Raw genomic sequence first — 17,223 nt, forward strand, 5'->3', positions numbered from 1 at the left:
CTTAAAATGGCTAAGGTTGGGGAAACACTGTATTAAGAGAAAGTGGTACTAAGCCATAATGTGGCTTTCTTGGTTGTGAATTAGCATGCTGGGTGAACCAAGCTCCAATAACTTGTAAACTATACATGATGGCTCCTTACAAGGTGCAGCTGTGGGTAATACAAGGCATGGTTTATGGTGAAGCTCCCCGAGACAGTTATCTTAGTTGCGGGGAGAGCTCAAAGCCAGTGGGAGAGGCTCCTGTCTCTACAGGTAGCAAGAGGCTCAGGACTAGGAAGCCAAATACAAAAGATCTAGGCATCTTGCCAAGGTATGGGAGTTGGCAGGAGTCCATAAATACCGATCTCAAAATCCAATCCAGAAGCTAGATTGCTGAGTTCAGTCTCAGCACATCATTCGAACTGTGGCTTCCTGAGAAAACTGCAAAATGGTATTTGATGGGCTTCATACATTGCACTAAGCCACCTTCTGATTCAACGGAGTTAAATTAACCACAGTTGGCTACAATTTATACAATATGCAAAGCTGTAAGCCAAAGTTTAGGAACCACCACCTCTTGTTTCATACAACACTAAATACCCTGTTTCCTCAAAAATAAGACCCAGCCGGAAAATAAGTCCTAGCATGATTTTTCAGGATGCTCATAATATAAGCCCTACCCCCCAAATAAGCCCCAGTTAAGATTATCAGCCAGATGGATGCATTTAGTACCGTATTTCGCCAAAAATACGACCTAACCAGAAAATCAGCCCTAATGCGTCTTCTGGAGCAAAAATGAATATAAGACCCGGTCTTATTTTCGGGGAAACACGGTAGTAGAAAAGCAAACCATATTACAACAAAGGCCCTTCAGATATGTCAACAAACTGCCAGAATTCTAGCCAGCATGATTACTGTTCAGGGTACCCAGCTTGTGAGGGGTTGGGGGGGAACCTGTTTAGCGTGATAAGGAGAACCTAATTTGTATAAATTTCTCACCACCCTTTATCCATCCCTTCTGTTGATATATCGTGAGGCAAATTGTCTGGTAACAAAACCGTATTATGGCCCTGCTTTCACTGGTCTCTTCTATACGCAGCTCATTCATCTTGAGTGTAGTGTGAGATCACCTATTCATCTACATCAGGGGTGTCAAACTCGATTTCATTGAGTGCCGCATCAGGGTTGTGTTTGACCTTGGGGGGGGAGTGGGCGTGGCCAGGGGGAGTGGCCAGCTTGACGTCACTCGTGTCAGGGGCGCCTGTGGCGGCCTGAGGGCTCTGCCAGGGAAAACGGACTTCCGAAGTCCGTTTTTGGCTGCAACAGCCTCCTGCAACCCTCTGCCAACAAAAATGGTGCTCTATTTTTGCTGGCAGAGCCATCGCGTGCCAGTCCTTCACTGTTTGTTTGACACTCCTGATCTACCTCTTCTTTCCAGGCCTTGGGCCTGCCTAAGATCCAGAAAGTTTGAAAGGTTAGGGTGGGTTAATCTAAGAGACAAAGTTGGGAAAAGGGGCTTCTGTGTCTTCCCAGAATATTATCAAGGCAGCCATTCCTCCCGTCGCTGCCTACTGGCATCCATTTTGATGCCACTTCTAAACCTCTTGCTCTCCCAACACATACCTTTTGCAGCTCTCCCATGTTAATTAAGCTGAACAAGGCTGTCCTCCGTCACAGTCTCTATGACAACTGATCCCTCCGTTCTCCTCATCCTTTGACTCCCTAGGACGCCTGTCACTCTGCTGCTTCTGCCTGAGGGCCTCCATCATTTTTCACGGGAGGGTTAAGTGCTCCATGCCTCTGCATTTTTATGTCTCCTGATCCCCACGTGGGTCGGCCTCTGAAAACTACAAAGTCTGGTTCATAGAGCCTGAAAGAAGCTCTTGTCTGCTTCTGCTTGGACTGAAAGGCCTGTGTAGTACAACTAATGCTATGCGTTGATTCAGTCCCACAATTGCTGGGTTATCCGATAGGTTAAACCATCAACCCTTAAAGAAAATTAAACTCTGGCGTTCACGTTATATGCTATGCCCAAATAACTATCATCAACTTGCAGTTTGTTTATTTTTTTGATTTGTTGATCTTACAGAATTTCTACCCCTCATGGTTCTGTAGTTCCACAAATTCGGGGTGGCTCAAATCAATTAGCACAACAAGGTATCTTCAGAGCCGCACAAGTCAGGGGTGTTATGCAGACTGATCATGCATTGGACCTTAAATGCACGCTCAGTCTTCCTGTTTAAGTAACGGAACCAACTGGACTTCAGATGGTATTCTAGGAATAGGTCCACCCAGAAAATACCTCCCTAAAGTCTCTTGCTTCTCCAACGTCCCAAGGAAAGGGATTTAAACCACCACTGACCAGGTGGAACAGGCTCTGTTTAGAGAAAGTGAACCTGTGGGTAGTCTGGACCCAAGCTTCATAAGTCACAACCAGCATTTCAGCTGTATCCAGAATCACACTGGCCACTAATGCAGGTGTATTGATGCTAAAACTGACTGCAGTCTACACAGCAGCTAAGGGTCTTCAAGGGTCTCCTAAATAGAGTCCATCGTAGTAATCCAACTTTGAGATAATAGCGGCAGAAGGGACTCCTATTCTCAAAAGGAGAGACTTGGCTTCTATGTTTCCACAACAGGTTGGAACTACAGGTAATTCTCAATTTACAACCACAGTTGAGCCCAAAATTTATGTTGCTAAGTGAGAAATTTCTTAAGTGAGTTTTGCCCCGCTTTTATGACTTTCTTGCCATATTTGTTAAGTTGAATCACTGCAGTCATTAAATTGGTAACACAGTTGTTAAGTGGATCTCGTTTTTCCTCATTGACTTTACTTGTCAGTAGGTCGCAAAAGGGATCATATGATTCTGGGACACTGCAGTCATCATAAATATGAGTCAGTTGTCAAGTATCGAATGTAAATTTCGTGACCATGGGGGATGCTAAATGTGAATGTGAAAAATGCTCATAAGTCACTTTTTTCAGTGCCGTTGTAACTTCAAATGGTCACTAAACAAATTGTTGTAAGTCGAGGACTACCTGTACAAACTACAAAACCATGGTTGTCCCAAAGGTACTTTTTCAAGAGGCAACTGGACTTTCTGGTTTTCCTTTGAAGTCGTTTCGCTTATTATCCAAGAAATTTCTAACCATGGTTTAGCCCAGGGGTCAGCAACCTGCAGCTGTGGAGCCGCATGTGGCTCTTTCACCCCTCTGCTGCGGCTCCCTGTCACTCAAAATATGTATCACAACCGCCAATGTGTGACACCCGCCAGCATGCGATTTATTTCCGAAGAAAACAGAACATTTAATTCAACTACATATGCTAGTTTTGTGGCCGCTCAAGAAATAGTCAGGCACGGGAAGGGTTTTGTGGCTCCCGGTGTTTTCTTTTCTGTAGGAAACGGGTCCAAATGGCTCTTTGAGTGCTTAAGGTTGCAGACCCCTGGTTTAGCCTAATCTAGTATGTTGTAGAAACCCAGTCCCTGCATGGGATATTTCTCTGAAGACAACTCTACATGTTGTATTTCAGTTCTCTTCTTTACCAGCTGGTTGGCTTGCTGCCAGTTCCCAAAAGCTCTAAGTCAGCATGGTCAGTGTTCTCATAAGGCTGACAAACTATCTTGTACCAGTGGCAAAGAGGAGGGTAAAATATGATGTGGTTTATTTTTGGCTTAGTGCCGTGTTGGTGAACCTTTTCGGCACCGAGTGCCAAAACTGGAGTGCACCGGAAACTGGAAGAGCAGCCATCCAGTGCGCATGTGTGCACCGGGAAGATGATCTTCCGGTTTCCAGTGTGTGCATGTGCACCGGCCACCTAGTCTTCTGGTTTCTGGCACGTATGCGCACATGAAAATCAGGTGGCCGGGGTGCATGCACGCGCTGGAAACCAGAAGAGCAGCCACTCGCGCATGCGCGCACCGGGAAGATGATCTTCCGGTTTCCGGCTCACATATGGGCCCCGTCACCTGGTCTTTGGTTTCTGGCGTGCATGCGCACCGGGTGACGACTCTTATGGTTTCCAGTGCTCCTGCATCCGTGAAGACCATCTGGCCTGTTCGCCGGAACCTGGAAGAGCAACAGGCGATGGCTTATTCATTAAGCTACAGTTAAAGAAACCATGACTCAGTGCAATGTGTGAACTCAGCCAAAATACCTTTCACTACCAGTTGCTGGACAAGAAAATACCTGTCATTCTCCTTGTAGGCTTCACAAAGGCCTGATCCAGACACGTTTGTGTGTTTTTGATTTCATGTATCGCACCAGGAGGGTGCCAAGTTTGAGGAAAGCAGTGCAGTTTAGATACTTTTGCGACACTTGCAAAATTAGTTTGATAGTAAATTTTTGAGACCTTTTGCCATTACTTTGCCCAAACATGTAATGACTTGGGGAGAAAAGTTTTTCTGTCTTCCAGAAGCTACTTTACAGTTGTCAGCATCCCATCATGAGCCATAGTGGCGCAGTGGTTAGAATGCAGTATTGCAGGCTAATTCACTGCTCACTGCCGGGAGTTCGATTCTGACCAGCTCAAGGTTGACTCAGCCTTCCATCCTTCCAAGGTCAACAAAATGAGGACCCAGATTGTTGGGAGCAATATGCTGACTCTGTAAACTGCTTAGAGAGGGCTATAAAGCACTATAAAGCAGTATGTAAGTCTAAGTGCTATTGCTATCACCCAAAACCCAATTGGGGCTGGGCTAAAGGGAGTTAGGTTTAGCAACAGGGGGCCCTAATTTGTCCTTCCTCTGGCCTTAAGTTTTTCTTCTAGACTGGAAGAATTCCCCCATTTCATGGTCCACGCAGAGCTGATCGGGTCTATTGCCTTCAGTGTATTTTAGGGCCATGCAAAATTTCAAATCAGGGATTTCGTTTGAACCCGCTGTGATCAATCATCTGAACGGAATTGACTTTCCAGATCAGACTGGAAAGCTAAAATGACCTGGATGCCTCTGAACCTCTCAGATACGGCAGGAAAGCTTTGGTGCATGTGAAAAAGAAACTTTTTCCCCCCTCTCGTATTGATTGATTGATTGAGCCAGTTTGATTTTGGAAGTTGTATTGATGAGGGATATTGAGCCGGTTTTGATTTTGCAAGTTGATTTGGACTGAAATTAATCCATGCACCTCCGTTTGCCATTTATAGACCGGGGAATGCACTTCCAACACTTATAGGTAAAACTTCAGAAAGGCATTGTGGGTCATTGTTCCAGGCTATTGTTGGAAGAAATATCGTTGTGGGTTCAGCTCCAGGTGGGGAAAAAGACACTGGAAACATGGAGACTGCTTGGAAAAATAGTTTAATGGTGGACAGGATCACATGGTTTGAGTTTCTGAGCAGAAAAAGGGCAGAGATGCTGCGAGTCTCCGGGTTTTATGCCCTCTCTGGGCTTTGAACTTCCTGGGGCCCAGAAAGAGTATCCTGATTGGTTGTCAAGATTCCCAGGGGGTGGGGGTCTTAACTAGCCTTGTTGACTGATGTAATCTTCCCAGGTGCCATTTTTTTTTTTTTTTTGCTTTAATTTATATACCACCCTTCTCCGGAGACTCAGGGCGGCTTACAATGCTTTAAGCAATAGCCTTCATACTTTTGTATATTTATACAAAGTCATCTTATTGCCCCCACAATCTCAGTCCTCATTTTACCTACCTTTGAAAGGATGGAAGGCTGAGTCAACCTTGAGCCTGGTGAGATTTGAACTTGCAGTAATTGCAAGCAGCAGATGTTAATAACAGTGCTTTAGTCCACTGTACTACAGGCTCTTGGTGAGTTTCTGTTGCTAGATGGGTCCTATTGTGTTGCAGATGATGGTCCATTGACAAAGTGGGGGAATGAGTGAGCTAGGCTGAGGCCTTAATCGCCCATTGACAAACGGGGGTGGTCAGAGGCAGAAAGGTGGGAGCTGCTTTGTCTTTAAAACATGTTTCTCCATTTCTCATCCAGGGAAATATATTCTGCCTTTTTAATATTTCCTAAAATATTTCATTCTTCTAGGAGAGGGGTGGGTGCTAACTTCCTACACTATTTTCCTTCAATCCAACACTATCCAATTGCTAGTTGAGGTCTTAACACCTTGGTGAAAGTTGTCTTAGATTAGCAACCTAACCTCCTCACTCCACTTCAACCAATTTGGCAGTCAGCAAGCCACACTGCAGATGTACATGTGGAAGGCATATAAGGCCAAACACATAGACGAGCCCCTAAGCCTTGTGCTTTAACCCAGGATGATGAGTTGCAGGTAACTTCTAATGCAAAGGTGTCCAACTTTAAGATCTATGGACTCAGGAGTTCCTCAGCCAGGAAGATGCTAGATTGACCCTCCTGGAAGCTCTGTCTGAATCCAATTTAGGGCTAGGAAAAGCTTCTGTGTAAAATGTTGGAGAACTGCGACTAAGTAGAAACACCAGGAAAAACCACATGGGTACCAAGATTTTGAGCCATCGATGGGAGGAACACAGGCTGCAGGCAATATACCTTAGAGCAGGGGTCTCCAACCTTGGCAACTTTATGACTTGTGGACTTCAACTCCCAGAATTCCTCAGCCAGCACATGCTTGTGGACATGCTTCCTCAGCACATGCTGGCTGAGGAATTCTGGGAGTTGAAGTCCACAAGTCGTAAAATTTGCCAAGGTTGGAGACTCCAGCTTTAGAGCAGTGATTCTCAACCTCAGCCGCTTTTAAGACGTGAGGACTTCAACTCCCAGAAAGAAGCATGGCTGGTTGGGGAATTCTGGGAGTTGAAAGTCCACACGTCTTAAAGCGGCTGATGTTGAGAAAAACTGCTCTAGAGAGTGTTTCTCAACATTGGCCACTTGAAGATGTGTGTGAACTCCAACTCTTATTTCGCTGGGGAGTGCTGGGAGTCGGAAGTCCACACATCTTCAAGTGACCAAGCCAAGGTTGAGAAGCATTGCTCTTAGAGATCATCTTTAGATCACCCACAACTGTCTATAAGACGAGCAGCTATACAAATGTTTTAATTTAAGTAAATAAATCTAAAGCCATTTTGCATTTTCAACCCCTAATTTGGAAAAAGATTAGATTAGATTAGAATTCTTTATTGGCCAAGTGTGATTGGACATACAAGGAATTTGTCTTTGATGCCTATGTGCTCTCAGTGTACATAAAAAGAAAAGATACATTCGTTAAGAATCATAAGGTACAACGCTTAATGATAGTCATAGGGTACGAATCAAGTGGTGAAATCCAAATTTGTTTACTGTCGGTTCTGTGGGCGTGGCTTGGTGGGTGTGGCAGGGGAAGGGTACTGCAAAATCTCCACTCCTACCCCACTCCTGGGGGAAGGATATTGCAAAATCCCCATTCCCTCCCCACTCTGGGGCCAGCTAGAGGTGGTCTTTGCCTTTCTCCGAACTACTCAAAATTTCCGCTACCGGTTCTCCAGAACCTGTCAGAACCTGCTGGATTTCACCCCTGGTACAAATAAGCAATCAAATCATACTAGGAAACAATCAATATAAATCGTAAGGATACAAGCAACAAAGTTACAGTCGTAAGTGAGAAGAGATGGGTGATAGGAACGATGAGCAGATTAATAGTAGTGCAGACTTGGTGAATAGTTTGACAGTGTTGAGGGAATTATTTGTTTTAGCAGATAAAAAGCAGGACATTCTTGTTATTGTCCACTCTCTGTGTCCATTATTTGCATTATCCAGCTGTGGTTCTTCTCCCTTAGGCTGATCTCCAGCTACTACCATCTGCCTCCATTTTCACTCGGTAAACTTTCTTTGTTTCTGTTCTCAGTTTCTGTTACCCAAAGGAAGAAGATTCCTGTCTGCTCACCACCCCCTTTGTTATAAGCATGCAACAGACCTGCTCCTTGTGACCTGTTTCTTTGCTGGAATGGGGTGGGAGAACAAGGAGAGATCTACCAGCGAAGATCGCCATCACCACCGCGACCATCACCACCGACCAAGAGATTCCAGCAAGACCACGGAAGACTTGCATCGCCTTTTGGGGCGCTCTCCCCACACTCTCTTGTGTGGCCCCAGCTCCTCTGTTACTGCTCCTCTCTGCCCCCTTAGTGCCGGATGGATCTGACTGGGAGAAGCTCACAAACATGTCTTCTCCATTGGAAGCAAGGAGGGAGGGCGGGAGGGTTGAGGGAAACGGGCCTTTTCTATCTGCACAAAACCAGCAATTGTAAATACTTTTCAAAAATGTAAAAAAAGAAAAAGAAAAAAAAAATTACAAAAGAGCAAACACCATGAAGATGTATCCTCCCATACATGCACACACACACACATACATTCAAAATCTGAAATGTTTTGAAGACAAAAATAATAATAATAATTAATAATAATAATAATGGAGAAAAAAAAAAAAGGTGGCCAGAGAGTCAAAGCAGGAGAGAAGCTAATTGTGTCGGATATGCACTGAGAAATCTTATTTGCAGATTGACAAAAAAAACAAAAACAAAAAAGTAACAAGAACCTATTTATTGTATATAATGTTTTATTATAAATCGTGAATTGTATATTGCATCTGTACATCTGCTGTGGTTTTGTGATGTGCAAATTTCAGCATGGGTTTCTCATTGAGAGTTTTCAGTTGCTTTTCTATTGTTTGGGGGAGTTTTGAAACAAAAAAATATTTTGTTTTGGGTTGGTTTTTTTCTTTGTTTTGTTTTGTTTTGGCAGGACACACCCAAAGACCCAAGTTTGTATTAAAAAAAAAGAAAAAAAACTAGGGAAAAAAATAGACAAGCTAATACACCCTTTCGTTGAGGAAGGGGAGGGGGGAGAGGGAGGAGGGGAGGGGAGGGAACGAAGTTTTCTTGAGTTCTCATTGGCCACCTGTAAGCCCAAATGAGTACAGTATTCCTTTCCTCCGCGTGCGCCCTTTTATGCCAGTGCTGAGCTCAGGGTGTGTGCGTGCGCGTGTACGCATGCGTGCGACTCCCCCCCACCCCCACCCTTTTCCCCTCTCCTCCCCACCCCGCCTTTTGTCCTGCTCTCTATTTCCCTCCTTTTCCTGTTTTGGAAACTTCCGTACAGCTTTGTGGATCGTGCAGAAAAAAAAAAAGAGAAGAAAAAAAAAAGGAAAAAAAAAAAGAATAAACCCCATCCTGTGTTGTCCATTTGTGCATCTAAATATACCAGCCTTGGTAGTTGCTTGGAGACGAAACACACTCAAATCCTCCGGATTGGCACCATCTGAGCCGCCGCCGCCGCTGCTTGCTTGATTCCTCCTCTCTCCCTGGCCAAAAAATTTGTCTTCGTCCACCCCCCGAATCCCCCCCCTCCCACCACCGCCACTTTTTTTTTTCTTCTTCCCCTTCTTTTACTGCTCCCTCTCCCGCACCCCAATTGGTCTTTTTGTGTATTTAGGAAGGAATTTTTAATAGACACTTTTTTATATTAAAAGAAACCTATATATTGAGTGACGAGCTTGCCTCGTGTGCTTCTGTTGGCCGTTTGAATGGATGCTGCTGGGGGGGGGAGGATTTCGGGGTGGGGGGAGGTTAAAATGGCTTCGCAGCGGGGGTCCCCGCTCTTGGCTGCGCCCCGGGACGGATGGGAAGCCGAGCTGCTCGACGCTGCCAATCCAGAAGACCCCCGAGCTCGTGGAGTTCGCACCACGCGGAAAACCAGCCAGGTGTGAATGCAGCCGCGGCAGCATCCTTCACTGATCGCGGCGCACGTGGGGAAAGGGGACCCAGATTTGGGCTGCGTGCAAGCCAAGCCCCCCTGAATAGCAGAGCCTGTCTTCTACCCCCCCACCCCGCCGACGCTCCTACTCCAAAGCATCCAACCCTTCCATTAGCAAAGCGTTGGCTGGTTTGCTTTTCTCTTCTCCCTCCCTCTTTCTTCCTTCCTTCTTTCTCTCCCTCTCTCTCTCCCTTCCTTCCCTCCCTCCCTCTCTTTCTTCCCTCCCTCTCTCTCCCTTTCTTCCTTCCCTCCCTCCTCCATCTCTTCCTTCCCCCTCTCTCTCTCCTTCCCTCTTTCTTCCTTCCCTCCCTCCCTTTCCCTCTCTTTCCTCCCTCCCTCCCTCTCCCTTTGTCTTCCCTCCCTCCTCCATCTCTTCCTTCCCTCCCTCTCCCTCTCTCTTTCCTCCCTCCCTCCCTCTTTTTTCCTTCCCTCCCTTTCACTTTCTTTCCTCCCTCCCTCCCTCTCCCTTTGTCTTCCCTCCCTCCTCCATCTCTCTTGCTTCCCTCCCTCCCTTTCCCTCTTTCCTCCCTCCCTCCCTCTCCCTTTCTTCCTTCCCTCCCTCCTCCCTCTTTCTTCCTTCCCTCCCTCTCCCTCTCCCTCTCTCTTTCCTTCCTCCCTCCCTCTCTCCCTCTTTCTTCCTTCCCTCCCTCCCTTCTCTCTCTTCCTTCCTTCCTTCCCTCCCTCCCTCTCTCTCCTTTTTTCTTCTTTCCCTCAGTCTCGACTCAAGTTTGGCGGGGCGGCTGAGATTCCTCCTGGGCTGCGGTTCAAAAGGCGAACACCTTCTTCCGACGGCGCTGCCTCCGGCTGCCGGACGAGCTAGCCTGCCAAACGCCGCCCAGCCAAAGGGAAAGCTACGGGCGCTGCCAAACGGCCACCTCCCTCCCTCGCTCCCTCCGTCCCCGCGAGGCTTGGGTGCGTGCGCGCCAACGCGGCGTGGATCCGAAGCCGAGGCTCTTTTCCCCGCTGCAACTTTTGCTGCCGCGTGAAGGAGGCGAGTTGGGAGAGTTGCGGAGAGGGTGTGGAGAGGAGTTGCTTTAAAATGCTTTCGAGGTGAAGCTGAGGGTCGCCCATCCCTCCTGTCCCCCTCCCCGTCCCGGGAGAGGTGGCAGCTGTTAGTTTACACCCAGCACAACCAAATTCTTCCAGGTCCCTGAACTCCCACATTCCTTCATCTTTCTCACTGGCCGCCAGAAAAAGTGCTCAGGCATGGGGGTGGGGGTGGAGGGGGGGGTTAGAGGCCTTAACACTCGGGCTATGCTGACCCAAATGACTCAATCCTGGCTGTATTCACACAACGTGCTTAACCTGAATGCTGAGGAACTCTATTTGGAGGAGTTTATGCGATGCACCAAACCATAAAGTCCTCAAACCAGGGGTGAAATCCAGCAGGTTCTGGAAGGTTCTGGAGAATTGGTAGCGGAAATTTTGAGCAGTTCGGAGAAAGGTGCAAATACCACCTCTGGCTGACCTCAGAATGGGGTGGGAATGGGGATTTTGCAATATCCTTCCCCCAGGAGTGGGATGGGAATGGGAATTTTGCAGTATCCTTCCCCAGCCACACCTATCAAGCCACACCATGCCATGCCCACAGAACCTGTAGTAAAAAAATTTGGATTTCACCACTGCCTCAAACGGTCTCTTTCAGCACAGCATGCAAAGCTGCAAAAACCAGTAACTTAATTCAGGATGTTGGGCAAAGTTAGCCAAGTTTGCAACGGACCTGTTGATGTGCACTGCAGGAACCTCTGGGTTTCTTCCCCAGCTTCCCCTAAAAAGTGGCCCAGAACCCAGAACAAGCCAGAGCGGAATACAGTCCTTACCTCTAAACTATGGTGGTTCTAAGGCAGTGATGGCTAACCTTTTTGCCATTGTGTGCCAAAAGCAGGGGGAGCGCGGTGGGGGTCGCACACGTGCGTGCTCACACCCATAATTCTATGCGCCCCATCCCCCACACATGCGCAAAACCTTTCTAGGAGCCTGGGGAGGGTGGAAACGGCCGTCCCCACCCCTCCCAGAGGCCAGAAACAGCCCATTTGCCGTCTTCCAGTGGGACTGGAAGGCCCATTTTTTGCTCTCCCCAGGCTCCAGAGCCTCTCCAGGAGCCTGGGGAGGGCAAAAACAGCCTTCCCCACCCTCCCCAGGCCCTCTGGAGTCAGGAAACAGCCTGTTTCCCTACTTCTGGTGGGCCCAGAAGGCCTGAAAATCAGCTGGCCAGCACGCACATGCGCCTCAGAGCTGAGCTCGCGTGCCCACTGATATGGCAGGTGGCACGCGTGCCATAGGTTCGCCATCATGGTTCTATGGCATTGAATGCTGCATAAATGTTTCAAACTATTTTTTTTAAAAAAAACTTTTTCTAGGCTTCACCCCAGGGAGAAAATGTTCCTGATTTTTCTAGGCTTCACCCCAGGGAGAAAATGTTCCTACTATCTTTCAATGATAGTAATAGGACTATATGCAATCTGGATGCAAAACTCTAGGCCGCCTATAAATGTCAGTAAAGGTAGATTTCTGCCTCTCATTGCTGCCATCTAGAGGTGGTGTAGAGCACAGCAGCCCAAACGTGATGAGCTACATGTTGGCTTGTCTTTTGAGAGTATTTGGACAGATCTTTTGTCTACAATACATCAGGACTGAGGCTCTGTGTCATCTAACGATGCCGATGATCTTCCTGGACATCAGACCTTTGTAAAAAAAAATAATAATGCCCAGCATACCCAGTGTTTGCTCTCTAAATCTCTGTCTTCCATCTCTTTTCTTGCTTGAATTATTGATTCAGAACCTCGTGATAGCAGCTCACTTCCTCTGAAAGGATTTCGAAGGTTCCCCAAAAGCTGCCGCAACAGAACCGTCTCTTTCATTGGGCTGTTTCCAAACGCCTGCCTGTTTCTGGGTGAGCTGGCTCCCTTTGTAGTCTCTGAGTGCCAGGCAGAAAAATTATCCTCCTCACCCCCTCCGGTTCTCATCTAATATGATGAAAGAGAAAACGGCCTTAGAAACTCTTCCAAGAAGGAATTTCAGAAGGATTCTCACGAATTGAGGAGACTGCCTTACCGTGACTTAGAAACAAGATGGCCGAAGTGACGGGCTTTGAATGTGGATGTCTTGTCTTTCACAGTATAGTTGTGGTTCAGAGCAGTGGTGAAATGTAAAATTTCTTACTACCGGTTCTGTGGGCGTGGCTTGGTGGGGGGGGGGGTAATGTGACGGTGGGTGTGGCCAACTTTTCTTTTTACTTTTAAAAGCATTTTTTTCTACAACCTTAAGAGGTTGCAGAAAAAAATGCTTTGAAAAGCCTCTGACGATCCCAGCTGAGCCATGCAATCATCAGAGGCTTTTTTTTTTTAACTTTTAAAAGCATTTTTTCAGCCGAAGAGGTTGTAGAAAAAATGCTTTTAAAAGTAAAAAAAAAAAAAAAGCCTCTGATGATCGCGTGGCTCAGCTGGGCAAAGTGGGGAGGGATTTTTGCTACCGGTTCTCCGAACCACCCGCCGCCATCGCTAACAGATCGGGCGATCTGGTCCGAACCGGGAGCATTTCACCCCTGGTTCAGGGGTGCTATTCAGCCGGTTCTGACAGGTCCTGGAGAACCAGTAGCGGAAATTTTGAGTAGTTCAGAGAACCGGCAAATACAGCCTCTGGCTGGCCTCAGAGTGGGGAGGGAATGGAGATTTTGCAATATCCTTCCTCCAGGAATGGGGAGGGAATGGAGATTTTGCAATATCCTTCCCTTGCCACGAAGCCACACCACGCCCACAGAAACAGTAGTAAAAAAATCTGAATTCCACCACTGTTGTGGGTGCAAGCGACGTGCCGCCATCTCTGCCTTCCCGCATCTCCTTTCGCTCCCAGGACAGATTCTTCCTATTGGGCTTTTTTTTCCTTAGGGGTATTATATCCCACCACCTTTGAAAGGGCAGCATTGCCCTTGAGGAATAGGCAGGGATCTTCTTCTTGGAAAGACACAGAGGGGAAATGATCTGTCCGGCTCCATTGCCCACATATCTGGTGGAGAATTTCCAAAGGCCATCTGTGCCCTGGCCTATTTAAGCCAAGTGTCACAAATTCCGGGCACAAATTTCTAATTCAGGGGACCTGGTGGCATTGGGGTGGACGTAAAATATGGCAGGCTGCTAATATTGCGGTCCGCAGTGGAGGGTGGCGGATCTGGCATATTGCACACAGAGGACAAGCTTCCTTCTTTTAATTTCCAGCCTCAAAATAGAATGGGGGCCTCTGCAAAAAAAAATTTAAAAAAATGCTCAAGCATCAGCAGAACTCCACGGGGAAATATGCGCCATAAGCCATAATCGCAGAGGAGTTACCACAGGCTCCTTGTCATGCTGTATAAACTCGGCGCTAAGAGGGTGTAGGTGGGAATTTGCAGAAAGTGGAAGGCTTGGTAATGAATGCAGAGCTAACTCCCTGGATTCGGCATTCTTCAAAGGGTGGGAGGGGTGCTTGTTTCTCCCCCTCCCTCCCTCCCTCCTTCCCCGCCCCCAATCACAGTGCAGGAAGGGTCACACGGCTGTGCCAAGCCAACTAGAAAAACTTTCCCAAGTTATGTTGCAAGGCCCGGCATGCTGTTTAAATCCAGCCACCTCCCCTCGGTGTGCATACCAGCATAGGGAGGGGTGAGAATGCTGCCTCAATGGTTTTAAAAATAAGACCTTGCCAAACTTTGCAGATTTCTTCATAAATTGGACCAGTAAGAATAGTCTGAAGGAGTGGAAATTCAAACTCGGTTTAGCAGGCAGGGAAGAGGGGGGAATGATAGTAGTGGTGAATGTTTAGTTCTTAAATCAGGGAATTGGACTCATCACCTTCCTAATACTTTTATACATTTATTTAGGTTGGCAGAGTTGAATTAGGTCCTTCGTCTTTAGGCACGTGGCCCTCTGTAAGGTCTACCTGTGAAATTTGGCACCTTTCATATTGTTTTCTAAATGAGGCATGGAAAAGAAGAAAAGAAAAACACATAAACAGTATTTGGACCTGTCCAATGCTGGAAAAGGGACAAGGTGGCTCAGTGGCTAAGACGCTGAGCTTGTCGATCGAAAGGTCGGCAGTTCAGCGGTTCGAATCCCTAGTGCCGCGTAACGGGGTGAGCTCCCATTATTTATCCCAGCTTCTGCCAACCTAGTAGTTTGAAAGCACGTTAAAAATGCAAGTAGAAAAATAGGGACCACCTTTGGTGGGAGAGTAACAGCGTTCTGTGCGCCTTTGGCATTGAGTCATGCCGGCCACATGACCATGGAGACATCTTTGGACAGTGCTGGCTCTTCGGCTTTGAAATGGAGATGAGTACCACCCCCTAGAGTCAGGAACGACTAGCACATATGTGCAAGGGGAACCTTTACCTTTACCTAATGCTGGAAATCATAACTAAGCAGGTATTTTACTCGTCTGCTATTATTCTGAAGTGGGTAAAATGAGGACCAGATAGTTGGGGGCAATAGGCTGACTCAACTTTATTAACAGCTCTGTCAGAGGACATACACACACACCCTGCTGTTCTAGGACTGGAGGGAACTGGTTTCCAATGGAACCACTGACTGCGGGTGGAGAAGTACAGGAACTATAGATGAATGCACCTAATATCTGGCTGGTGCAGAAGCCATTTTGAAATGCTGGCTCTCGTATAGGCTGTATGCAAGGCCTCAGGCTACTTTTGGACTTCCTCCCACAATTTCCTTCCCTACAGCTATTGCCAGAACTTATGCTGTTCCCCCCAACCCCAAAAAAAGAAACCTGAAGGGAAAAAGGCACCAAAAATAAGTCTTGTGTAGAGAAGAAAAAAAAATAGTCTTGAGAGCAAGAAGCAGTAAAGGAGATTGTCTGCAGGAAGGGAAGGAGACAAGGGTGGTAAAAGAGTTTGGAAAGCAAAATTATCTGAGGAGTGGTTGGAAAATTTATTTATTTATTTTATTTATTATTTAAATTGTTATACCGCCCTTCTCCCGAAGGACTCCGGGTGGTGTACAGCCACAATAAAACAACATATCTCCATAAAATTTAAAAAACAGTTTAAAACATATTAAATAATTTGGTCCTTGTATTAAAAAACTAAAAACACCCAATTAAAATTCGTTTTCTAAGCCAGCCCAGCCTGTTGAAACAATAGAGTCTTAAGGGCACAGCGAAAGGTCCGTAGGTCATACATATCTCTCGGAGCAGGTCATTCCAGAGGGCAGGTGCCCCCACAGAGAAGGCTCTCCCCCTGGGGGTCGCCAGTCGACATTGTTTGACCGACGGCACCCTGAGGAGTCCCTCTCTGTGGGAGCGTATTGGCCAGTGGGAGGCTATCGGTGGCAGAAGGCAATCTCGTGCATACCCAGGTCCTAAGCCATGGAGCACTTTAAAGGTGGTAACCAGCACCTTGAATCACACCCGGAAGACCACCGGGAGCCAGTGCAGCTCACGCAGGAGAGGGGTTACATGGGTGTGCCAAGTCGCTCCCATAATCACCCGCGCGGCCACATTCTGGACCAGTTGGAGCCTCCGAGTGCTCTTCAAGGGGAGCCCCATGTAGAGAGCATTACAGTAGTCCAGACGGGAAGTGATGAGGGCATGAGTGACCATGCGCAAGGTATCCCGCAAGATGCAGTCTGCCTGGAGAAAGCTAAAGGGAAACACGAGCACAATAAATATCCAAAGGCCTCAAGATAAAGCTGAGTTCTACTCTGCTGGATCAGGGCGTAAGATTAGGATCTAAAATGGAAATTGCAGGAAGCAGATATGCCCTAAATTTTAGAAGAAACCTAGTGTGAACGGTTGTTTGAAGGGGGCATTGAGTGTTTCTTGGAGGGGAGGGTGTCTTCCGTCTGGGAGGCATTTCAGCAGAAGTTAGTCTGCCTTCTCTCAGATCTTGCATTAATTATCTTAAGGGTTCAATGAGCTTTGATCTGGTCCCTGTCAGTTGTCACAGATATCTTGGGGAGGGGGGCTGGTTGCCCCTTTCTTTGGGAAGAAGAAAAGAAGCTTGGAAACTTAAGTTGCTCCCAACTAGGATGAGCCACATAAATATCTCTTCCCAATCTCAGATGCCCATTCCACCAGATCTAGTAGAATGGGCATGCTATGGGTTCTGTCTAGAGAGCTACATTGGGCTGGGCCTAGGCCAGGGGTCAGCAACCTGCGGCTCTGGAGCTGCATGTGGCTCTTTGACCCCTCTGCTGCGGCTCCCTATCACTCAAAATATGCGTCACAACCGCCAATGTGCGACACTCGCTGGCACTCAATTTATTGAGCTTTTCAACCCCTGGTAGGCCAACCATGGATAAATCCAAGAAAAGAAAAGTTTCAGAAGAAAACAAAACATTTAATTCAACTACATATGCTAGTTTTGTGGCTGCTCAAGAAATAGTCAGGCACGGGAAGGGTTTTGTGGCTCCCGGTGTTTTCTGTGGGAAACGGGTTCAAATGGCTCTTTGAGTGTGTAAGGTTGCAGATCCCTGGCTTAGGCAGAAGGCCTTTTCTGCTATGGGACTCCCATTATGAAATCTTCTCTTCCCAGAGATGTGGTCAACCTCATCATTCCTAAACTTTCAAAGGTCCCTCAAGACCTGGCCATG

The 17,223-nt window shown here is 47.1% G+C and overlaps 1 protein-coding gene across 15 annotated transcripts in view; it reads left to right on the top strand.

The window, feature by feature from the left end:
- AHDC1 (AT-hook DNA binding motif containing 1) overlaps nt 1-8,650 on the top strand; it is a 273,276-nt gene extending 264,626 nt beyond the window's left edge. For all 15 annotated transcript variants that reach the window (XM_087876923.1, XM_034413605.3, XM_087876919.1 and 12 more), the window contains one exon: nt 7,743-8,650. The gene's annotated coding sequence lies outside the window, so the exon portion shown is untranslated. The remainder of the gene's footprint in view (nt 1-7,742) is intronic.
- Nucleotides 8,651-17,223: the final 8,573 nt, after the last annotated feature.

This window comes from Pantherophis guttatus, chromosome 10 (assembly GCF_059756535.1).
Source record: "Pantherophis guttatus breed Tessera chromosome 10, ASM5975653v1, whole genome shotgun sequence".
Classification (NCBI taxonomy): domain Eukaryota; kingdom Metazoa; phylum Chordata; class Lepidosauria; order Squamata; family Colubridae; genus Pantherophis; species Pantherophis guttatus.